The 26,440-nt window shown below is 45.5% G+C and overlaps 1 protein-coding gene across 1 annotated transcript in view; it reads right to left on the bottom strand.

The window, feature by feature from the left end:
* LOC140207807 (uncharacterized) overlaps positions 1-26,440 on the bottom strand; it is a 151,856-nt gene extending 125,416 nt beyond the window's left edge. Inside the window, exons 1-2 of the mRNA XM_072276370.1 lie at positions 25,871-26,440; positions 7,245-7,467 (exon numbers count right to left, since the gene is read on the bottom strand). The gene's annotated coding sequence lies outside the window, so the exon portion shown is untranslated. The remainder of the gene's footprint in view (positions 1-7,244; positions 7,468-25,870) is intronic.

The raw sequence follows: 26,440 nt of genomic DNA, 5'->3' as shown, positions 1-26,440 counted from the left end.
TCTCTTCTCCCTGCCTCTCCCTCACCCTTCCCAACTCGCCCCTTCTACTCACCACCCATCAACCTCGCCGTCCTTTCTCATCATCCCCCCTAGTGCTCACCCTCCTACCCCTCCGCACCCCACACCTTCAGCCCCAATCCCATCTCCCTCGCTGCTCTGTCGTTGACGTCATTCTCACTCGCCTGTCTTTCCTCGCCGCCCAACTCGGTCACAAATCCTCCTCAATGTACAGCCCACCGCCCCTCCCTACTCACTGATGATCTCACTCATCCCTCTCTCCTTGTCAACCTAGTCACACACCTCCTTACTTGCTGCCCCCCTCACTCACCCATTCCTCTTCGATGCCTCCTGCACACCCCTCCTTCGACATCCCACTCACTCACCCCCTCATCGACAACATTTATTCTACCTTCCCCTCCTACTCTCCCTAACCCTATCTCCTACTATGTCACTCCCTCACTCTCCCCACCATTTACTCCTTCCACACTCTCGCTCCTCTCTCTCTCTGCCTCTTTCCTTCATCCTCTCTCCTATTCCAATCCCCTCTCTCTACGCTTCCCATTACCCTCTCACCATCCATCCATCCCTCTCACTGCCCTTTCTTTCCCTCGCTGTACTTCTCCCCCTCTCTATCCCCTCGCGCTAGACCTCTAACCCTGCTTTCCCTCTCCCCACCTCACTCCCCCCTTTGTCCCTCTCCCCTTCTTTCCCTCCCCACATCTCACTCTCTTACTCCACCTCTCTCTTGCCCTCTCCCTTCATTCCCCATCTCTCTACTTCCCCCACACAATTTCAGCTTCCCCCTCTCCACCTTCCACACACTCACCCTGCCCTTCCCCTTACCCTCACGGTCTCCCCCTTGCACTCACCCTTACATCAACAGCAGTTAAACGTTCAGTGGGATCTGTGACTGGGAACACTGCAGCTTCCCTACCCGAGGGTAATGTTAGTTAATTTACAGAATGCCGCAGTTGGGAATGGCACAGACTGGTTTATTTGAAGGAATCTTGGAATTAAAAAAAAGCAACTGCGGATGATGAGAGCTGAGGTAAAAATAAAATTTTGTAAACTCACAGCAAACAGGGCAGTAACTGTAACTTGTAACGTTACGGGTTCGAGACCATAGGTCATGTTCTTTATATCACGTTAAGGGTTCTATCACTCTACCCTGCAGCAGAAATGGATAAATACAATATTAACAAACAACACACATCAAAGTTGCTGGTGAACGCAGCAGGCCAAGCAGCATCTGTAGGAAGAGGTGCAGTCGACGTTTCAGGCCGAGACCCTTCGTCAGGACCATACAATACAATATTAAAGTGACTTTGTTCACATCAGACTGAGAGTGATTTGTCGAACCGGTTCCATTTGATTTCAGCAGTTGTGAGGAACGTGTGTGTGGCAGTTTGCAATGTGTCAAAACGCTGTTGGACTATTCTTGGGGAATTACTGTGTGAACCATTCAACATTTGATATTTATCAAATGTTCCTGTTAAACGAAAGGACGGGGATGAAAAGACTCAAAAACATTAGAGATAGCCGGGAGGTGATAAACTTGATCAAGAAGGAAAAGGAAATGTATGTAAAGCTTCAGAGTTAGGATCAAACAGAACACATGAGCAGTATAAATACACCAGAAAATAACTAAAAAAGGGAATTACAAAAGCCAAGAGGGGTCATTAAAAATTCTTGGCAAGTTGGATTAAAGTGAATCATAAGCCATTCTATACATTCATCAAGAGCAGGGGAATAACTAGGAAGAGAACCGTAATGCGTTCTCTTCAGTAATCATCTCGAATCACATCAGGCTGGCACCATCCCCAGCATTCACAAAACTGCATGTTATATTATATCAAAGAACACCTCACAAATAACTTCTTTGGAAAAGATCTCTAGTTCAGTTGATGACCTGAAGCATCATTGTGCCTATTTTAAAACACAGAAAGCAAAGCAACTTTGTCTATCAAAATGGAGGATGTAAAACAGTTCCACAAAATGGCAGTCTCCATTTCCAAGCACGAGGCAGGAGCAAAGACAACTGATCTGTCTGCTTCCACTGTCATTGACCCATGAGACTTCGACATTTTCTTCCAGACTTTAAATCCACCATCATTAACAAATTGACAGTAATGAGTTAAATTGTTCCAAATTATCACCATTCTGCATTGATATAAAATTACAGTGCCGCAGCGTGTCCAAATATATCTGTAGATCAACTGCTGAGATATTTATCAAATTAACATTATACAGACAGGCTGCAACAGGGACAGGAGTAAACGGTCCAGATGCACCGACCTCATAACACAGCCAAAACGCTAGATCGATAGATAGATAGATATACTTTATTAATCCCGGGGAAATTTGGTAATTTGGGTAACACAGCCAAACGGGTTCTCGCCCCACATAACCTCGCCCCTGAGATAATGAATTTGATTACTGGTGTCCCATTCTGTGCCCCATCCTGGGACACTGATGGCATTACTGGTGTCTGAAACCGAGCCCCACTTGGGTCTTTAAATAGCATTACAGTGCGCCATTCTGCACCCCATCATGGGACGCTGATGGCATTTATAGAGACCCTTACTGAGACTAATCCTGGGGCATCGTGGGAAAATGTTTGTGTTTCCATCGATTTTGGGAGAGAGAGGATGTGGTGGATGCAGTCGTCACAGAGAGTTACAAGGGATTTCAGCCACCCAGAACAACAGGAGTTGTATTCTATGAACGTCTCGGAGATGGGGTTGTTTTCGCTGCAGTTGGAAGTTTCCACATCCCTTAAGAGGCTAACAATTATACCAGTGCCCAGGAAAAGCAGTGTGAGTTGCATTAAAGGCTATCGTCCACAGCAATCACAACTACTGTGATGAAATGCTTTGAGAGGTTTGGATGACGAGAGTTAGCTCTGCCTATCGCAATTTTCCTGTATCCGTAATAGGTCACAATGCGAACTCATCGGCTCATCACGAGGCTTGTTTCTCGACTAGAGCTCAGCGTGTAATGCAATTATTCCTATAGTTCTGATCAAAAATCTCAAACCCCTGGGACTTTCTGCCTCCCTCTGCAACTGGATCCTGGATTTCCTCACTGGAAAAGCACAATCTGTGCAGATTGGAAATAACGCCTGCACATCGCTGACAATCAACACTGGTGCACCTCAAGGATATGTGCTTCGCCCACTGCTCCACTCTCTCTGCAGCCATGGCTGTGCGGCTCGCCTCAGCTCAAATGCCAGTGACAGATTTGCTAACGACACCGCTATTGTTGACAGATTTTCAGATGGCGAGAAGGCAAACAAGAGTGAGATATATCACCTAGATGAGTGGTGTTCCAGCAACAACCTTGTACTCAACATCGGTAAGACCAACACTCTAACTGTGGACTTCTGAACGGGTAAGATGAGGGCACAGACACACCAATCATCATTGATCGGTCAGCAGTGGACAAAGTGAGCGACTTCATGTTCCTGTGTGTCAACATCTCTGAGGATCTATCCAGTGCCCAACGTATCGATGCAGTTACAAAGAAGGCACGTCAAGACTATATTTCATTAGGAGTTTTGACGAGATTCGGGATGTGACCAAAGACTCGCAGATTTCTACAGCTGTACTGTAAAAATTGTTCTAACTGGCTGCACACCGCTGGATATGGTGGGGTGGGGTAAGTGGAGAAGCTACTGCACAGGACCGAAATACTGTCAGGAATGTTGTCAATTCAGTCAGCTCCATCATGGGCAGTGGTCTCCATAGCATCCAGGACATCGTCATGGAGCGATGCCTCAAAACAGCAGCATCAGTCATTAGGGATCTGCTTCACCAAGGAGATGCCCTTTTCTCATTGGTATCACCAGGAAGGTGGTACAGGAGATTGAGGGCACACACTCAACGAGTCAGGAACCGTTTCCTTCCCTCTGCCATCTGATTTCTGAATTGACATGGAACCCATGAACCTACTTCACTGAATTCATTTTTGCATAACTTATTTGATTTAACTTTTAGTGACAGATACTTACTGTAATACAGTTTCTTTCTATTATCATATATATTGAATTGTACCGCTGTCACAAAGCCAATAATGTTGAAACATATGCCTATGATATGACACATCGTCCTGATGACTCTTCGGGGATTAATTCTGATTGGTCCATCGGGCTGAAGATCCACTTCCCATGTTCTTCTCCGTTCCCCAATAACAAACTGTGCAGATAGACAGACAAAGATCACATTCCCTATCCCTGGGACCCAATCACAGCCGCTGTGGGGCAGTAATGCCACTGCTCTGCTCGTTGGAGATGGGAAACCATCTTTTTCATTTCACTTTCCACACAGCCAGACTCTGGACATTGCCGATTTGGGGCTGTGTTCATAGGGATATCCCAGGCTTTTTGAAGCAGACTCACTCCACTGCCCTGAGAGGACACTTGCAGTGTGGACGGTGCTGCAGCAGCCCCGGGGACATCAGATCCTGGACTCAGACACTGGGCATTGGGCAACAGCACAACTGTATAATTTCATATTTCATAACTTTCATGGTTAGTTTCTCCCCGGAGCAGCGAAAGTATAACGTGCAAGAATGTTGTTGGTCAGTTATCAGACTGGGACAACGAGACAATTACTGCTCTAGGAAAAAGAGCAGTTACTTTACTGAATTAAAAATATATAGTTTAGTACAATTTAGCAAGACATTTGGCAGAGTCCCACATGGCAGATTAGTCAAGAAGGTCCAGGGGTTTGGCATTCAGGATGAGGTGGCAAACTGACTTCGACATTGGTTTCACGGGAGAAGCCAGTAAGTGGTGGAAGATGGTTTGACTCTCTGACTGGAGACCAATGACTCGTGGAGTGCAGCGGGGTTCAGTGCTGAGTTCATTATTGCTCATCATCTCTGTCAACGATCTGGATGATTTAATTACTGCAATAGTTATAGAACATAGAATAGTACAGCACAGTACAGACTCTTCAGCCCACAATGTTTGCCAACCCTCAAACCCTGTCTCCCAGATAAGCCCCTACCTTAAATTCCTCCATATACCTGTCTAGTGGTCTCTTAAACTTCACTAGTGTATCTGCCTCCACCACTGACTCAGGCAGTGCATTCCACGCACCAACCACTCTCTGAGTGAAATATCTTCCTCTAATATCCCCCTTGAACTTCCCACCCATTACCTTAAAGCCATGCCCTCTTGTACTAAGCAGTGGTGCCCTGGGGAAGAGGCACTGGCTATCCACTCTATCTATTCCTCTTATTATCTTGTACACCTCTATCATGCCTCCTGTCATCCTCCTTCTCTACAAAGAGTAAAGTCCTAGCTCCCTTAATCTCTGATCATAATCCATACTCTCTAAACCAGGCAGCATCCTGGTAAATCTCCTCTGTACCTTTTCCAATGCTTCCACATCCTTCCTATAGTGAGGCCACCAGAACTGGATACAGTACTCCAAGTGTGGCCTAACCAGAGTTTTATAGAGCTGCATCATTACATCACGACTCTTAAACTCTATCCCTCGACTTATGAAAGCTAACACCCCATAAGCTTTCTTAACTACCCTATCCACCTGTGAAGCAACTTTCAGGGATCTGTGGACATGTACCCCGAGATCCCTCTGCTCCTCCACACTACCAAGTATCCTGCCATTTACTTTGTACTCTGCCTTGGAGTTTGTCCTTCCAAAGTGTACCACCTCTCATTTCTTCGGGTTGAACTCCATCTGCCACTTCTCAGCCCACTTCTGCATCCTATCAATGTCTCTCTGCAATCTTTGACAATCCTCTACACTATCTACAACACCACCAACCTTTGTGTCATCTGCAAACTTACCAACCCACCCTTCTACCCCCACATCCAGGTCGTTAATAAAAATCAGGAAAAGAAGAGGTCCCAGAACAGATCCTTGTGGGACACCACTAGTCACAATCCCTCAATCTGAATGTACTCCCTCCACCATGACCCTCTGCCTTCTGCAGGCAAGCCAATTCTGAATCCACCTGGCCAAACTTCCCTGGATCCCATGCCTTCTGACTTTCTGAATAAGCCTACCGTGTGGAACCTTGTCAAATGCCTTACTAAAATCCATATAGATCACATCCACTGCACTACCCTCATCTATATGCTTGGTTACCTCCTCAAAGAACTATCAGGCTTGTTAGACATAATCTGCCCTTCACAAAGCCATGCTGACTGTCCCTGATCAGACCATGATTCTCTAAATGCCCACAGGTCCTATCTCTAAGAATTTTTTCCGACAGCTTTCCCACCACAGACGTAAGGCTCACTGGTCTATTATTACCTGGACTATGCCTACTACCTTTTTTGAACAAGGGGACAACATTCACCTCCCTCCAATCCTCCGGTACCATTCCTGTGGACAACAAGGATATAAAGATCCTAGCCAGAGGCTCAGCAATCTCTTCCCTTGATTTTTGTTCAGCAACAGGTTATTTGCCTTGGTCCGTACTCATTAAATTAGTTTACAGTAACTCTGTAGTCAGAGCTTTTCTTGTGAACATACCAGGCAGAAATTGGCCACTCAGCCCATCGAACCTCCTGCCCCACGCAGTGAAATCATGGCTTTCATTCCACAATGCCCGCCTGCAGCTTTCTCTAACTGATCACAACTCCACCCACCCCCAGCCCCCACTGTCTGCTGTGTCGAGACCTTGAACAGAATCAATGTCTTTGCTTCTAAAGGAAGTTGAGGACATCAGCTCGAAATACCCACAATAAACACAGTCACAATGAGAAAAACAACATGCATTCATCTGAAATGACAAGTTTTGGAAAGAGAAGCTGTGTTGGCAAAACGGCTTTTCGCACACTTGCTTTGAAATCGTAACCCCTGATTCAAGAAGTTTTTAACATTGACATAAATTGTGGAAAATCTCAACCGTGCAGACAGGAAAATGCAAGAACACAAATACCACAACCAACAGAAGAGACAAAATAGAGCGATTAACTTCTTGCAATACACACAAAATGCTGGAGGAACTCAGCAGGCCAGGCAGCATCTAGGAAAGGAGTCCTGGCCGAAGGGTTTCAGCCTGAAATGTCCACTGTTCACTCTTCTCCATAGACACTGCCTGGCCTGCTGAGTTTCTCCAGCATTTTGTGTGTGTTTCTCCGATTTCCAGCATCTGCAGCATTTTCTCTTGTTTGCGAATATCTTCTTGGTCACTGATCCAAAACATAGGTAACATGTTGACTGGAAATAAAGATCGGAAATAAATATCAGAAGCTGAATTATTCTCACCTTAATTCACCAAGAATGCTCAGTCTCAGTGTGGGTATGTTTTCATGTCATTTTCTTCTAACTTCATCCCAGACCATCAGGCCAGGGTCATTCAGTAGCTATGGGAGAGGGGCCGGTGTTGCTGTTCAGTGAGACTCACAACGCGATTTTCTGTGTACAAGCTGCTGCCTGTTTGCAAGGCAGATTCCAACTCGCACACATTCCTCAGAGCAGGGAGCAGCTTCTGTGCGGAAAACAAACAAATCGGTTTGATATTTCGCACTCACATTCAACTGTGAACAAAGCTAATTTAATACAGTATTTAAATACTTCTGTTACATGGGGAAAAACAATAAAAACACAATGGTATAGAAAAGAAAGTTCAGCAGTGTCTGCAGTCTGAATGTCTACTTGATAAAATTGCTATCAGTTTTTGAGAGTTTCCGTTATTTTACCTGAAACACCCATCTTCTGTACATATATCTGAATATATATATATATACACAAGTTAATTAAATAAGTCAATCTGGAGGGGGGGGGAGAGGGAGAAGTTGGATAGAGGGGGGATACCGAGTGTGAGAGCATTTGAACTGAGAGGGGACTGTGGGAGAGGAATTTGACCTGTATTCACTCTATCCCATTGTTTGGTTTCTGATGCACCGATCGTACCAATGTCAGGTATACAGTTCCCTAAAATAGAGTAACATTTAGACAGTTCGATAGAGAATGCACTTGGCTTCATAGGAAAAGGCACTGAGTATCGGAGTTGAGAGGTTACGTCACAGTTACACAAGAGGTTGGTGTTGCCACACTGTGCTTGGTTTTGGTCGCCCTGCAGTAGGAACAATGATATTGAGCTGGAAGGAAGGCAGAGAGAGATTTAAACATACTTTTTTCTCAACAACTTCAATTCCCAAGCCCTGACCATCACATTTTCACCCTGGATGTCCAGTACCTATACACGTCTATTCCCCTGTCAAGAAGATATTTGCTTCTTTCTCCACGAAAGTACCAACCAGCCTCCTCCGTCTGGCAGAACTGGTCCTCACCCTTAACAAGTTCTCCTCTGGCTGCTCTCATTATTTCCAGAATTGAGGGTTAGCCATTGGCACCTGCATGGCCCTCAGCTCTCCATGCTTTTTGTTGGCTACGTAGAACAGTCCATGTTCCAACCCCTTTCAGATAATGTTTCTTTCATTACATTGTCACAAAAACAAAGGAGCTGATTGTGGACGACAGGAGGAATGGAGACAGGCTAACCCCTATTGACATCAGTGGATCTGGGGTTGATAGGGTGAACTGCTTTAAGTTCCTCGGTATAAACATCACCGAGGATCTGACGTGATCTGTATACACCGGCTGTGTGGTGAGAAAGGCACAACAGCACCTCTTTCACCTCAGATGGTTGAAGAAGTTTGGGATGGGCCCCCAAATCCTAGGAACTTTCTACAGGGACACAATTGAGAGCATCCTGACTGGCTGCATCACTGCCTGGTATGGGAACTGTACTTCCCTTAATCGCAGGAACCTGCAGAGAGTGGTGCGGACAGCCCAGCGCATCTGTAGATGTGAACTTCCTACTATAAAGGACATTTAAAAAGGCAGGTGTGTAAAAAGGGCCCGAAGGATCATTGGGGACCCAAATCACCCCAGCCACAAACTATTCCAGCTGCTACCATCCGGGAAACGGTACTGCAGCATAAAAGCCAGGACCAACAGGCTCCAGGACAGCTTCTTCCACCAGGCCATCAGGCTGCTTAATTCATGCGGACACAACTGTATTTCTATGTTATATTATTGTACATATTTATTATAAATTACTATAAATTGCTCATTGCACATTTAGACAGAGACGCGATGTAAACATTTTTACTCCTCATGTATATGAAGGATGTAAGTAATAAAGTCATTTCAATTCAATTGACGACTGCATTGGTGCTGCTTTATATATCCATGATCAGGTCATCAATTTCCTCAATGTTGCTTCCAACTTCATCCCATCTTTAGATTCACATTGTCCGTTTCTGAAACCTCTCTCTCATTGCTCGATCTCTGGAAGAAAACTCTTTTATAAATTTACCACGGCTATCTTGACAATAACTCTTTCTGCCCTGCCTCCTGTAAAAATGCTATTCCATTTTTTTTCGTTCCTTCCTCTCTGCTGGATCTGTTCCCAGGGTGAGGCTTTTCACTGATTACAGAGGAAGAGTCGTTTTCTGCCTGAGCCAGATCAGGATGGATTAATCCACAGGGCCTGACAAGGTGTTCCCTCAGATCCTGATGGAGGCAAATGCAGAAATTTACAGGGTCCTAGCAGAGATATTGGCATCATCCTAAGCGACAGGTGAGTAACCGGTGCAATGGAGAATAGTCTATGTTGTTCGGCAGTTCAATCAAGTCTCTAAAAATAACCAAGGAAATTATAGGCCGGTGAGCCTGACATCAGCAGTGGGAAAGTAATTGGATGGTATTCTGAGAGACTGGATTTATACATACTTCAACAGACATGGCCTGATTAATGAGAACCAGCATGTCCAATCAATCCTATACAGTTTTTCAAAAAGGATGTCAGGAAAGTTGAAGGCAGCAAGGCAGTGGATGTTGTTTACATGGGATTGCAAAGCATCAGCCAAGGGGACACCTTGTCAGGCCCTGGAGATTTATCTATCTTAACCTGCCTTGTGACTGCAATCACCCCCTCCTCTGTACACTAAATAGCATCTCTGGCTTCAGTTCTGCTTTGCCTCACTTTTTTAGATTTTGTGTCCCCCCTCCTATGATCTCCCATATTCCATTTGTGGCCACACATAGATTACTACCCTGATCTCCAGGAGGACCAATTTCATTCCTTACAATCCTTGTGCCCTTATCATATCTGTAGATCTCCTAGGATTCTCCTTCATTTTGCCTGCTAGGACAACCTCATTCCTTACTGTAGCTCTCATGTTCTTTCTTTATGCTCTCTTGCATTCCTTACACTCCAAAAGTACCTGATTTATTCCACCCTCCCCATATCTGAGATGCACCTTCTTTTTTAGTTTCTTAACCAGTGCCGCAATAACTCTTGAGAACCAAAGTTCTCTAAGCCTGCTATAATTACCTTTAATTCTGACAAAAAAAACACACACAAGCTTTGTACTCTCAATATTTCACTTACCATGTGCACCCTTGCTAGAAAACAATCTGTCCAAATGCACACTTGCCAGATCGTTTGTGACACCATTAAAATTGCCCTATCTCTAGTTCAGAATCTGCACCCATGAATCCATAATTACTTTGAAATTAATTGTATTATGATCACTCAATGCAAAGCACTGCCCTACAGAAACTTACTACATCGCCCCTGTCTTATCCCCTATCGGCATCCATTAGTCTTGCTAGACCTTGGATCTGCGCCTGGAAAGTCTTCACTCTCCAGGGCGCAGGCCTGGGCAAGGTTGTATGGAAGACCAGCAGTTGCCCATGCTGCAAGTCTCCCCTCTCCACGACACCAAGGTTGTCCAAGGGAAGGGCATTAGGACCAATACAGCTTGGCACCAGTGTTGTCGCAGAGCAATGTGTGATTAAGTGCCTTGCTCAAGGACGCAACACGTTGCCACGGCTGGGGCTCGAACTTGCGATCTTCAGGTCGCTAGTCCAATGCCTTAACCACTTGGCCTACTGATTAAGGAAACCTTCCTGAACACATCTGACAAACTCTATCATATCCAGACATTTTACAGTTTTGGAGTCCCAATCTATATGTGAAAAGTTTAAATCACCTACCATAGCAAATTATGTTTCTTGTAGCAGTCTGTGATAAGTTCTACAAGTTTGTCCTCTAAATCTCAGGGATTATCGGATGCTTTGTACTATGGCCTGAATGAAGTGGAATACCATTTTTATTCTTCATTTCCTCCATGAAAGCCTCACTGGACGAGTTCTCCTGTGTGTCCTGACTGAGCACAGTGGTGACATTTTCCCTGAGTAGTAACACGACCCCTCCCCTTTAATCCTTTCCGCTCTGTCCTGTCTACAGCTACCGAACCCCTTAATATTGAGCAAGCAATCCTGCCCCTCCTGCAACTAAGTCTAACTAAGAGCTATAACATGATTATTCCATGTGTTGATCCATGCCCTGAGCTCATCTGCCTTGCCTTCCATACTTCTTGCATTAAAATACAAGCATCTTAGAATGTTAGTCACAGCCTTTTGATTGCTGACTTTGTCTGAGGTCTTAAGAATGTCTGTTTGAGGAACTTGGATAAGTACATGGGTGGGTGGGGTACAGAGGTATGGTCAATGGGACTTGATAGATTGACAGTTTGACACAGAGACAGGAACAGTGCCCAGTACAACCCCTGGTGTGGGATAGCCTGATTGGGAATCATGTGTGGCAAAACATCCGGTGTCGGAGAAGGACACAGCAAATGGTGCACAATGGGATACAGAGAATGGGAATTGTGCTTGGTAAAAACCCTGCTGTGGGATTGCAGACTGGGAACCGTGTGCAGTACAATGCCCAGTGTCGGACACAGAGACCGGGAACCGTATTAATACCATAGATTTTTTTCAGTGACTTGTGATCAGCCATAACTAACGTCCTTGCCACTGTGGATGAATAATTCTGACCAGACACACTGCCTCGCTACTCATTCATGGCTCCCCACCGCCACTCTCCATAACCCTGCTCGCTTCATCCCTCTCTCTCCCTCTCCCTTCCCAACTCACCCCACTCCCCTTGCCACCCATCACCCTCACCCCTCCTTTCTCATACGTGAGTGGGAAGTTTGATGAATGGGAAGCTTTTAAATTCCAACAAAAGGGAACCAAAGCAGCTGCAGGAAAGGAGAAGATGAAACATCAAGGCAGACTAGCCAATAACATGAAGCAGGATACCAGAAGATTATTCAGTTATATAAAGAGTAAAAGGGAGGTGAGAGTTGATATTGGACACTGGAAAATGATGGAAAATCATTTTCCTGTGGGCATACTCAGCAAATCTATAGAATAGTAACTAACAGGATCAATGAAAGATCAACCAGAGTGCAGAAGATACCAAATTGTGCAAATGGAAATATAAAATAAATAGCAATAAATAATGACAACATGAGATAATGAGATAAAGAGTCCTTAAAATGCAATGGAGTAATGGAGGAGAAGGAAATGGCAGATGAACATAACAGGTACTTTGCATCAGTCTTCACTGTGGAAGACACTAGCAGTGTGCCACAGGTCTGTGAGTGTCAGGGAGCAGGAATGAGTGTCATTGCTATTACAAAGAAAAGAAGTACAATACAAACTCAAAGATCGAAAGGTGGATAAGTCAACTGGGCCACATCCCAGAGTCCTGAGAGAGGTTGCTGAAGAAATAACGGATGCATTGGTCATGATCTTTCAGGAATCATTTGATTCTGGCAGGACCCGGAGAAGTGGAAGATTGCAAATGTCACTCTGCTCATTAAGGAGCGAGGACAGTAAAAGAAAGGACATTATAGACCAGTTAGCCTAATGCTAGTGGTTGGGAAAGTGTTGGAGCCTATTATTAAGAATTAGGTTTCAGGATACTTCGAGACTAGTGATAAAATATGTCAAAATCATCATGGTTTCTGGAAAGGAAAATCTTGCCTGATAAATCTGCTAGAGTTCTTCAAGGAAGTAACAAGCAGGGTGGACAACGGGGAGACAGTGAATGTAACTTACCTGCATTTTCAGAAGGCGTTTGATAAGGTGCCACACATGAGGCTAATTAACAAGCTAAAATCCTGTGGCATTACTGGAATGAGACTGGTATGATCAGCTGAATAGCTGACAGGCAGAAGGCAATGAGTGGGAATAAAAGGGGCCTTTTCTGGTTGGCTGCCGGTGACTAGTGATGTTCGTCAGAGTTCTGTATTTGGACCGCTACTTTTCACATTGTTTGTCAATAATGTAGATAATGGAATTGTTGGCTTTGTGGCAAAGTTTGTGGATGATAGGAAGATAGGTGGAGGGATAGGTAGTGCTGATGAAGCAATAACTCAGACAAATTGAAAGAACAGGCAAAAAAGTGGCAGGTTGAATACAGTGTTGGGAAATGTATGATAATGCATTTTGGTAAAATGAACAATAGTGCAGACTATCAGCTAAATGGGGAGAAGGTTCAAACATCAGAGTTGCAGAGGGAATCAGGAGAACTCAGGCAAGACTCAAGGTTAATTTACAGGTTGAGTCTGTGGTAAAGAAGGCAAATGCAATGTTGTCATTTATTTCAAGGGGAATAGAATATAAAAGAAGGAGAAAATTCTGAGTCTCTGTGAGACACTGGTCAGCCCATATTTCAAGTGTCGCCAACAGTTCTGGGCCCAATATCTCAAAGAGCACGTGTTGTCTTTGTTGAGTGACCACAGGAGGTTCATGAGGATGATTGATTCCAGCAATGAAGGGTTAACGTATGAACAGCATTTGGCAGCTTTGGGCCTGTACTCACTGGAATTTAGAGAAATGCTGGGGAATCTCATTGAAACTTACCAACTGCTACAAGGACTGGCTAGGGTGGATGTGGGAGAGGATGGTTCCTGTGGTGGGGGTATCCAAAATCTAGAGGGCGCAGCCTCCAAACTGAGGGGCGACCGTTCAGAAAAGATGAAAGAAGGATTTGTTTCAGCCAGAGAGTAGTGAATCTGTGGAATGTTCTGCCACAGACTCTACTGGCAGACAAGTCTGTGTGTATATTCAAGGTGGAAGTTGATTGTCTCCTGATCAGTCAGGGCATTAAAGGATATGGGGTTGAGTGGGAGCAGAGATCAGCCATGAAGGAATGGTGGAGCAGAATCGACAGGCTGAATTCTGCTCCTGTGTCTTTTGGTCTGGTGACTGTCACAAACCGATTTTTTTACGGAATCATGAAAAAAATGTTTTAGAAACAACTATAGACAATGTGAGTCTGAAGGAAAAAACTATAAAATTCCGGAAACTCGCAGCAAGCAGGGCATCGACTGTAATTGGTAACGTTGTGGTTTCGAGACTACCAGTAGTGTTCTTTATATCAGTTTTCACATTCACTGACCTTCCCTGCAGTTAAGCAGACTAATAATGTGAATGTTTTCACACCTGAATGAAAGTGAAACGACAAACCAGTTGGATATGGTTTTAGCAGAATGGCCTAAAGTTCTGCTTTAGGAAAAACTGCCTCCAGTTCTGTGGAATGTGCGGGGCCAGATAGCTGCTTGCACCAGACCCTAAGGTTGTTATATCACAGAAAAACAACCCACACCTTTTCCCAGTACTCTTTCAACCTTATTTATTTCTCTTCTATAGGTAGATGACCAAAACTACAGTAAACACTCCAAATTCAAACGCACCAATGTCACCAACCTCAAAATAACACCCCATCTCCAGGATTCAGTACGTTAATTTACGCAGGCAATCTGGAAAAGGCTCTTTTTTATGACCCAATCTACCTGTGGCACTACTTTAAGTGTATTATACACCAGAATACTAAAGTGAGTTTGTTTACGTGATTGAGAGTGAAATGTCAAACCGGTTGGAATTGGTTTCAGCAGAAAGGCCACTCCCTGTTCTAAAGAACATGCAGGCAGCTGGTTAAACACAGACCCTGAGCTCCGAGTCTCACAGAAAAGCAACCCACATTTTCCAAATCAATCAGTGATATTGCCTCTTCCCCCTTCCTTTCCAGTTCCACTGAAGAGTTTCGGCCTGAAACATTCCCCGTTGTATTCAGTTGCATACATATTGCCCAGACCTGCTGAGTTACTCCAGCATTTTGTCTTTCCCTGGTTACGAAAGATCCGCGACTGGGAGTGTGTGGGCAGTTTGAAACCGCATCAAAACACATCCACACTGTTGAATATTCTTGGGGAATTAAGGTGTGAATCATTCAAGTCTGATATGAATTTCGGATCTTTACTCAATCAAATCTTTGTCTGTGATCAAGGAGTCACAGAGTCATAGTTAAGAGAGTCATATTGAAACAGAACACAGTACAGACGCTTTGTCCGAATCATTTAAACCGCCTGTTCCCGCCCACCTGCACAGTAGCCATATTCCCCCATCCATATTTTCAAAGGCGAAATCGTGCTCGCATGTACCACTTCTATTGGCAGCTCATTCCACTGTCTCTCCGCTCTCTGATTGAAGACGTCTTCACTCATGTCCCCCTAAAACTTTTCACCTTTCACCCATAATGCATGATCTCTGGTTGCCGTTCCACCCGACTTCAGTGGAAAAGGCCTGCTTGCATTTACCTATCTATACGCATCATCCTGTTGTACTGCTCTATCGAATCCCCTCTCAATTTTTAGCGTTTCAAGGATTAAAGTCTGAAACTACTCAACCTTTCCTTATCACTCAGGTCCTCCAGAAACATCCTTGAAATTTTTCCCAGTACTCTTTCAAACTTACTTGCATCTTTCCCGTAGGTAGGTGACCAAAACTACACACAATACTCTAAATTCAGCCTCATCGATGTCTTATACAACTTCAAAATAACATCCTGTCTCCTGCAGTCGATAATTTAATTTATGAAGGTCACTTTGGCAAAAGCTTTTATTTACGACCCGATCTACCTGTGGTGCTACTTTCAATGAATTATGGACCTGTATTCCCAGATCCTTTTGTTCCACCACAATTTTTAGTGCTCTACTGTTTACTGTGTAAGACCTACCATAGTGCAACACTTCACACTTGCCTGCATTAAATCCCGTCTGCCATTGTCAGCGCAGTATTTCCAGCTGTTCCAGATCCCACTGTAACCTGTGAAAACTTGCCTCTCTGTCAACTACATCCCCAATCTCGGTGTCATATGCAAATGTGCTTATCAAGTTAAAAACATTATCATCCCAATCATTGATGTAGATGGCAAACAGCAACAGACCCAACTACCATTCCTGCGGCTCCCCACTGGTCATAAGCCCCAATTAATGGAGATAATCATCTACCATCACTGTCTACCTTCTCCCAAAACAACATTGTCTACTCCAATTTACTTCCTTGCGTTGAACGTGATGCAAATGAATTTTCTTGACCAACCTCCTACACGGGATTGTTAAATGCTAGCAAAAGTGTATGTAAACAACATCAGTCCTGTCTTTTCAAATACTTATATATGCAGTGCTTCTAATAACTTCCACACTACTGATGTCAGAAGCACTGGTCTATAGTCTTCTGGGTTTTTTTTCAGCCTTTCTTCAACAGCAGAATAATGTCATTTACTTGGATTTTCAGAATGCGTTTGATGAGGTGCCATACATGAGGCTGCTTAACAAGGTAAAATCCTATGGCATTACAGGAAAGACACTGGCATGGATAGCAGAATGGCTGGCAGGCAGGAGGCATCGAGTGGGAATAAAGGAGGCCTTTTCTGGTTGGCTGCCTAGTGGTGTACCACAGGGGTCAGTATTCGGTCTGCTGCTTTTCACATTGTTTGCCAATGATTTAGATAATAGAATTGATGGCTCTGTGGCAAAGGTTGCGGATGATATGCGGGTAGGTGGAGGGGTAGGTAGTGCTGAGGAAACAATGCGACTGCAGCTGGACTTAGACAAATTGGAAGAATGGGCAAAAATGTGTCAGATTGAATACAATGTTGGGAAAAGTATGATGATGCATTTTAGTACAAAGAATGATAGTACACACTATCATCTAAATGGGGAGAAGGTTCAAATGTCAGAGCTGCAGAGGGACTTTGGAGTCCTCATGTAAGACTCCGAGGAAGTTAATTTATAGTTTGAATCTGCGGTAAAGAAGGCAAATAAAATGCCCTTTATTTGATGGGGAGTAAAATATAAAAAACAAGGAGATAATGTTGTTTGAGATAATGCCGAGCCTTTATAAGACACTAGTCAGGCCACACTTTGAATATTGTCAATGGTTTTGGGCTCAATATCTCTGAAAGGATGTGTATTCATTGTGCAGAGTACAGAGGAGATTAACGAGGATGATTCCAGGAATGAAGGGGTTAACATCTGAGGAGTGTTTGGCGGCTTTGGGCCAATATTCACCGGCATTTAGAAGGATGCGGGGGTGGGGGGGGGGGGGAGGATCTCATTGAAACCTACCAAATGTTGAAAGGACTGGCTAGGGTGGAAGTCCAGTATCTTTCCTTTGGTGGGGGTATCCAACACTAGAGGGCACAGCCTCAAAATTGAGGGGGGTACCCTTTAGAGCAGTGTTAAGAAGAATTTTTAGCCAGACTGTAGTAGATCTGTGGAATGCTTGGCTACAGGCTGCACTGGAGGCCAAATTCATGCATATATTTAAGGCGAAATGGCAGAATTTACTGATTTGTCAGGGCAAAGGATATGGCGAGAGGGCAGGTGTATGGGGTTGTTCTTGATGCTGGATCAGCAGCTTGATACCACCCAAAATGCACCTCCTACGGTTCGCCGACTAGAAACATAGAAAACCTACAGCACAATACAGGCCCTTCGGCCCACGAAGCTGTGCCAAACATGTCGTTACCTTAGAAATTACTAGGCTTACCCATAGCCCTCCATTTTTCTGAGCTCCATTTACCTATCCAAAAGTCTCTTAAAAGACCCTACCGTTGACGGCAGCCCATTCCACACACTCACCACTCTGAGTAAAATACTTAACCCTGACATCTCCTCTGTACGAACTCTCTAGCACCTTAAACCTGTGTCCTCTTGTGGCAACCATTTCAGCCCTGTCAAAAAGCCTCTGACTATACACATGATCAATGCCTCTCATCATCTTGTACACCTCTATCAGGTCACCTCCGTCGCTCCAAGGAGAAAAGACCGAGTTTACTCAACCTATTCTCATAAGGCATGCTCCCCAATCCAGGCAACATCCTTGTATATCTCCTCTGCACCTTTTCATTGGTTTCCACATCCTTCTTGTAGTGAGGTGACCAGAACTGAGCACAGCACTCCAAGTGGGGCCTGACCAGGGTCCTATATAGCTGCAACATCCCACTGTAACCTCTGACAGCCCTCCACACTATCCACAACACTCCCAACCTTTGTGTCATCAGCAAATTTACTCACCCATCCCTCCACTTCCTCATCCAAGTCATTTATTGAAATCACAAAGACCACGGGTCCCAGAACAGATCCCTAAGGCACACCACTGGTCACCGGACTCTATGCAGAATATGATGCATTTACAACCACTCTTTGCCTTCTGTGGGCAAGCCAGTTCTGGATCCACAAAGCAAGGTCCCCTTGGATCCCATGCCTCCTACTTTCCCATAAGCCTGCGATGGGGTACCTTCTCAAATGCCTTACTGAAATCCATATACACTACATCTACTGCTCTTCCTTCACAAATGTGTTTAGTCAGATCCTCAAGAAATTCAATCAGGCTCGTAAGGCACAACATGCCCTTGACAAAGCCATGCTGACAATTCCTAATCATATTATACCTCTCGAAATGTTCATAAATCCTGCCTCTCAGGATCTTCTCCATCAACTCACTGGTCCATAATTTCCTGGGCTAACTCTACTCCCTTTCTTGAATGAAGGAAAAACATCCGCAACCCTCCAATCCTCTAGAACCTCTCTCGTCCCCATTGATGATTCAAAGATTATCACCAGAGGATCAGCAATCTCCTCCCTCGACTCCCACAGTAGCCTGTGGTACATCTCATCCGGTCCCGGTGACTCACCCAACTTAATGCTTTCCAAAAGCTACAGCGCATCCTCTCCCTTAATATCTACATGCTCAAGCTTAACAGTCTGCTGCAAGTCATCACTACTATCACCAAGATCTTTTTCCATAGTGTATACTGAAGTAAAGTATTCACTAAGTACCTCTGCTGTTTCCTCCGGTTCCATACACACTTCCCCACTGTCACACTTGATAGGTCCTATTCTTACACATCTTACCCTCTTGCTCTTCACATCCTTGTAGAATACCTTGGAGTTTTCCTTAATCCTGCCCACCAAGGCCTTCTCATGGGCCCCTCTGGCTCTCCTAATTTCCTTTTTAATCTCCTTCCTGTTAGCCTTATAATCTTCTAGATCTCTAGCATTACCTAGCTCTCTGAACCTTTTGTAATCTTTTCTTTTCTTCTTGACTAGATTTATTACAGCCTTTGTACACCACAGTTCCTGTACCCTACCATAACTTCCCTGTCTCATTGGAACATACCTATGCAGAACTCCACACAGATATCCCCTGAACATTTGCCACATTTCTTCCGTACTTTTCCCTGAGAACATCTGTTTCCAATTTAAGCTTCCAATTTCCTGCCTGACAGCCTCATAATTCCCCTGACTTCAATTAAACACTTTTCTAACTTCTGTGTTCCTATCTCTCTTCAATGCTATTGTAAAGGAGATAGAATTATGATCACTATCTCCAAAGTGCCCTGAGAGATCGGACACCTGACCAGATTTATTTCCCAATACCAAATCAAGTACAGTCTCTCCTTTTCTAGGCTTATCTACATATGGTGTCAAGAAACCGTCTTAAACACACCTAACAAACTCCACCTCATCTAAACCGCTTGCTCCAGGGAGGTGCCAATCAATATTTGGGAAATTAAAATCTCCCATCATGACAACTTTGTTATTATTACACCTTTCCAGGATCTGTTTCCCTATCTGCACCTCGGTATCCCCGTGACTATTGGGCGGCCTATAAAAACCACCAAGTTATTGACCCCTTCCTGTTCCTAACCTCCACCCACAGAGACTCAGTAGGGAAACCCTCCATGATGTCCACCTTTTCTGCAGCCGTGACACTATTTCTGATCAACAGTGCCACACCCTCACCTCTTTTGCCTCCCTCCCTGTCCTTTCTGAAACATCTAAAACCCAGCACTTGAAGTAACCTTTCCTGACCCTGAGCCATCCAAGTCTCTGTAATGGCCACCACATTATATCTCCGAGTACGGATCCTGAAACAGAAAACCCACAGCACAACACAGGCCCTTTGGCCCACAAAGCTGTGCCGTAAATGTCCTTACCTTAGAACTACCTAGGCTTACCCATAGCTCTCTATTTTCCTAAACTCCATGTACCAATCCAGGAGTCTCTTTAAAGACGCTATCGTTTCGCCTCCACCACCGTCGCCGGCAGCCCATTCCACACACTCACCACTCTCTGCGTAAAAAACTTACCCCTGACATCTCCTCTCTACCTATTTCCAAGCACCTTAAAACTCTGCCCTCTCATGCTAGCCATTTCAGCCCTGGGAAAAGGCCTCTCACTATCCATATGATCAATGCCTCTCATTATCTTGTACACCTCCATCAGGTCACCTCTCATCCTCCGTCGCTCCAAGGAGAAACGGCCGAATTCACTCAACCTATTCTCCTAAGGCATGCTCCCCAATCCAGGCAACAGACTTGTAAATCTCCTCTACACCCTTTCTATGGTTTCCACGTCCTTCCTGTCGTGAGGTGACCAGAACTGAGCACAGTACTCCAAGTGGGCTCTGACTAGGGTCCTATATAGTTGCAACATTACATCGCAGCTCTTAAACAATCCCACAGTTGATGAAGGCCAATGCACCACATGCCTTCTTAACCACAGAGTCAACCCACGCAGCTACTTTGGGCATCCTATGGACTTGGACCCCAAGATCCCTCTGATCCTCCACAATGCCAAGAGTCTTACCATTAATACTATATCTGCCATCATATTTGACCTACCAAAGTGAGCCACCTCACACTTATCTGGAATGAACTCCATCTGCCACTTCTCAGCCCAGTTTTGATTCCTATCAATGTCCTGCTGTAACCTCTGACAGCCCTCCACACTGTCCACAACATGCCCAACCTTTGTGTCATCAGCAAATTTACGAACCATCTCTCGACTTCGTTATCCAGGTCATTTATAAAAATCACGAAGAGTAAGGGTCCCAGAACAGGTCCCTGAGGCACACCACTGGTCACCGGCCTCCATGCAGAATATGAGTCATCTATAACCACTCTTTGCCCTCTGTGGGCAAGTCAGTTCCAGATCCACAAAGCTACGTCCCCTTAGATCCCATGCCTCCTTACTTTCTCTGTAAGCCTTGCATGGGGTACCTTATCAAATGCTTTGCTGAAATCCATATACACCACATGGCTTTCCCTTCATCAATGTGTTTAGTCTGAAACAATCGATCGACAAATGATGCAATAGCCACAGCTCTACGTACCGTCCTTACACATCTGGAGAAGAAGATATGAGAATGCTGTTCTTGGACTAGAGTTCAGGATGCAACACCATAGCTCCATCCAGGCTCAATAAGAATCTCAGAGCCCTCACCTTGACCCTGCCTTGGGCAGTTGGATCCTGGACTTCCTGTCAGATTGCCAGCAGGTTGTAAAAGTGGGCTCCCTCACCTCCAACCCTCTGATTGCCAACACAGGTGCCCCTCAGGGCTGCATATTGTGTCCTCCCTTTAACTCCCTGTATACTCATGACTGTATCACCACCCACAGCTCCAATCTGCTAAGTAAATTTGCTGACAACACTACATTGATTGGCCTAATCTCAATCAATAACGAGGTGGCCTACAGGGAAGAAGTCAAGAAAACAACCTTTCCCTCAATGTTGCCAAAACAAAGGAGTTGGTTGTGGACTACGGGAGAAATGGAGATGGGCTAACCCCTATTGACATCATTGGATCTCGGGTTGAGAAAGTGAACAGCTTTAAGTTCCTCGGCATCCACATCACTGAGGACATCACCTGTTCTGTACATACCGACTGTGTGGTGAAAAAGGCACAACGGTGCCTCTTTCACTTCAGACGCTTGAAGAAGTCTGACATGGACACAATTGAGAGCATCCTGCCTGGCTGCATCACTGCCTGGTATGGGATCTGTACCTCCCTCAATCGCAGAACTCTGCAGAGAGTGATGCAGAGAGGCCAGCGCATTTGTAGTTGTGAACTTTCCACTATTCAGGACATTTACAAGGCCAGGTGTGTAAAAAGGGCCTGAAGAATCATTGGGAAACCAAGCCATCCCAACCACAGTCTGTTCCAGCTGCTACCATCCAGGAAACGGTACCGCAGCATAAAATCCAGGACCAACAGGCTCCTGGACAGCTTCTTCCACCAGGCCATCAGACTGATTAACTCACGCTGACTCGAGTGTACTCTATATTGCATTGACTGTTCTATTTATTATAAATTACTTTAAATAACTATGATTGCACATTGCATAATTAGATAGAGATGCAACATAAAGATTTTTACTCCTCACGTATATGAAGGACATAAGAAATAAATCCGATTCAATTTCATTTAATTCATCTCAGTCCCAGACTGTACATCCCCTCTTTCAGAGACTGGGATCCCTAGTTCAACTGGTAATGATGTTGTGCATTTCAATGTGCTCACCTCTCAGCCCCCGATTCTCTAAATGAAAGGGTTATCACATTTGATCCTTCTTCATATGATGACCCCACCACTCCAGGGATCAGTCTGGTGAATCGTCATTGCACTGTCTAACCTCACCCGTGTTTTCACCACGACTCTTCTCCCACCCCTAACACTACTTCCACCTTCCCACCTGCCCCTCACCTGGATCCACTTTCACTCCCCAGCTCTTGCCCCATTCCCACCTCTCACCTATCTTAATTTCCCATCTACTGTTGGTCTTAAATACCCCCAGTCGGGCCTCCGCAGCTGACTCTGCTAATTTCACAAATTCGTCACACTTTGGCTAAAGAAATTTTGCTGCATCTCGGTTTTAAATATGCATCCCTCTGTCCTGAGGGGCATTCACAATTTTAAATGTGTGCAAATTGACCGCCTGGGTTGCTGATTGGGATCTTCCGCAGGGAGAGTTAAGTGTATACATCTTTCAGGAGTGCAGATAGCTGGAAAATAAATGAATAAGTGGCCAGCAACACACACAAAATTTGCTGATGAATGCAGCAGGCCAGGCAGCATTTATAGGAAGAGGTACAGTGAACGCTTTGGGCTGAGACCCTTCATCAGGACTAACTGAAAGAAGAGATAGTAAGAGATTTGAAAGTGGGAGGGGGAGGGGGATATCAGAAATGATAGGAGAAGACAGGAGGGAGAGGGATGGAGCTAAGAGCTGGAAAGTAAATAAATAACGGATCGGGTATGAAGGGGATGTAGGGCGTTAACGGAAGTTAGAGAAGTCAATGTTCATGCCATCAGGTTGGAGGCTACCCAGACGGAATATGAGGTGTTGTTCCTCCAACCTGAGAGTGGCTTCATCTTGACAGTAGAGGAGGCTGTGGATAGACATATCAGAGTGAGAATGGGACATGGAATTAAAATGTGTGGCCACTGGGAGATTCTGCTTTCTCTGGCGGACAGAGTGTAGGTGTTCAGCGAAAAGGTCTCCCAGTCGGCATCGGGTCTCACCAATATATAGAAGGCCACATCGGGGCACCGGATGCAGTATATTACCGCAGCCAACTCACAGGTGAAGTGTCGCCTCACCTGGACGGACTGTCTGGGGCCCTGAATGGTAGTGAGGGAGGAAGTGTAAGGGCACGTGTAGCACTTGTTCCGCTTACAAGGATAAGTGCCGGGAGGGAGATCGGTGGGGAGGGATGGGGGACGAATGGACAAGGAAGTCGCATAGGGAGCAATCCCTGTTGAAAGCTGGGGGGGGGGTGGTTAGGGAAAGATGTGCTTAGTGGTGGGATCCCATTGGAGATGGCGGAAGTTACGGAGAATTAAATGTTAGACCCGGAGGCTGGTGGGGTGGTAGGTGAGGACAAGGGGAACCCTATTCCTAGAGGTGTGGTGGGAGGATGGGGTGAGAGCAGATGTGCGTGAAATGGGAGAGATGCATTTGAAAGCAGAGTTGATGGTGGAGGTGGGAAGCCCCTTTCTTTAAAAAAGAACAGGCAGGTTTGTGGATCTTGGGTAGGAGGTAGAAACAGGAAGTGGGGGGTGTGGAAACTATAAGGTTGATAGCAGTGGATGGGAGATCTCCTGAGCAGATAAAGTTGGTGATGGTTCCCACACCCTGCACTTCCCATTTCTACCTCCTACCCAAGATCCACAAACCTGCCTGTCCAGGTAGACCAATTGTCTCAGCTTGCTCCTGCCCCACCGAACTCATTTCTGCATACCTCGACATTATTTTATCCCCTCTTGTTCAATCCCTTCCTACCTATGTTCGTGACACTTCTCACACTCTGAAATTGTTTGATAATTTTATGTTTACTGGCCCCCACCGCTTTATTTTCACCATGGATGTCCAGTCCGTGTATACCTCCATCCCCACCAGGAAGGTCTCAAAGCTCTCCGCTTCTGTTTGTATTCCAGACCTAACCAGTTCCCCTCTACTGCCACTCTGCTTCGTCTAGCAGAATTAGTCCTTACTCTTAATAATTTCTCCTTTGGCTCCTTCCACTTCCTCCAAACTAAAGGTGTAGCCATGGGCACCCGTATGGGTCCCAGCTATGCCTGCCTTTTTGTTGGCCTTGTGGAACAATCCATGTTCCAAACCTATACTGGTATCTGTCCCCAACTTTTCCTTCGCTACATCAACGACTGCATTGGCGCTGCTTCCTGCACGCATGCTGAGCTTGTTGACTTCATTAAGTTTGCCTCCAACTTTCACCCTGCCCTCAAGTTTACCTGGTCCATTTCCGACACTACCCTCCCCTTTCTTGATCTTTCTGTTTCTATCTCTGGAGACAGCTTATCTACTGATGTCTACTATAAGCCACCAGACTCTCACAGCTACCTGGACCATTTCTCTTCTCACCCTGTCTCTTGAAAAAAATGCCATCCCCTTCTCACAATTCCTCCGTCTCCGCCGCATCTGCTCTCAGTATGAGGCTTTTCATTCCAGGACGAGGGAGATGCCCTCCTTTTTTACCCGTTTCGACGTGTCAACCCATCGCCTCCTCCTGTGCCAAGATGAGGCCACCCTCAGGGTTTTATAAAGCTACAACACAACTTCCAGACTTTTGAACTCAATGTCTCGACTAATAAAGACAACCATGCCATTTGGCTTCTTAAGCACCCGATCAATCTGTGCAGTCATTTTCAGGGAGCGATGAATTTTAAGAACCCTCTGATCATCAACACTGTTCAGCGTCTTACATTTAACAGTGTCCTGTATCTTTACATTTGGCCAACCGAGCTGCCAAGATGATCGTCACTAATCAAATCTCACTGAGATTTCTCAGGTCCTGTTGAATTTATTGACAAGTGCGCAAGTACGGGAAGTTACAGGTAGAGAAATTCACTGATTTGTAGAAGCATCATAGGCAAGTGCATTCAGATAACACACGGAAAACAAATTATACGATTCTTGGTCAGTAACATTATAGAAATATGTTTTATGTCATCCTGCTAACAGGGCCAGAACAACAGGGGCTGAGCGGCGGCTCATCTCAGACGGTTCGGTGTGAAGGTCTCACGACCCGGACCGACCCCGGCAGATTCTGTCAAGGAAGCGAGGCGAGGCTGCCAGTTCGGGAAAGTTCATCCCCTCCCCCTTCAGGTTTCACCGATCACCTTGTGTTTCTCTCTCCCTTTCCCACCCCCACCTTTCATTCTCCTGTCCTGCCGAAGGGTTTCGGCCGGTAACGCGACTGTACTCTTTTCCTGGGTGCTGCCGGGCCTGCTGAGTTCCTCCAGCAGTTTGCGGAAGTTGCTCGGATTTCCAGCATCTGCCGATTTTCTCTTGTTTGAATTCGAGAAAGTTAAAGGGACTCACTGCCCAACATCAGAACTCCCCGCTCGGGGCCGACTTCAATACTCACCGAATGGAAATTGTCGGTGTTGCCCCGCAGAGAATAATCCGTTCCCGGATCCCGATCCCGATCCCACCGCCGACTCACTTCAACAAAGGACGGAAAACAACACCGCCCTGCCCGTACTGAGCATGCGCGATGTCGTCTGCGCGTCATCAGCGCGGTGGGCGGGGCCTCGGAACCAAACCAGGGATGCTGCGCGGGCGGGCTGGGAGATCCCTCCCGGTACTTATCCTTGTAAGCGGAACAAGTGCTACACATGCCCTTGCACTTCCTCCCACAGCACCTTCTGTATACTGGCGAGACCCGACGCAGACCGGGAGATCGACTCGCTGAACACCTACGCTCTGTCCGCCAGAGAAAGCAGGATCTCCCAGTGGCCGCACATTTTAATTCCACATCCCATTCCCATTCTGACATGTCTATCCACGGCCTCCTCTGCTGTAAAGATGAAGCCACACTCAGGTTGGAGGAACAACACCTTATATTCCGTCTGGGTAGCCTCCAACCTGATGGCATCAACATCGACTTCTCTAACTTCCGCTAATGCCCCACCTCCCCCTCGTACCCCATCTGGTA

Source organism: Mobula birostris, chromosome 13 (assembly GCF_030028105.1).
Source record: "Mobula birostris isolate sMobBir1 chromosome 13, sMobBir1.hap1, whole genome shotgun sequence".
Lineage (NCBI taxonomy): Eukaryota > Metazoa > Chordata > Chondrichthyes > Myliobatiformes > Myliobatidae > Mobula > Mobula birostris.
Note: the sequence above shows the minus strand (reverse complement) of the source record. Positions and strands in the feature narration are given on the sequence as shown.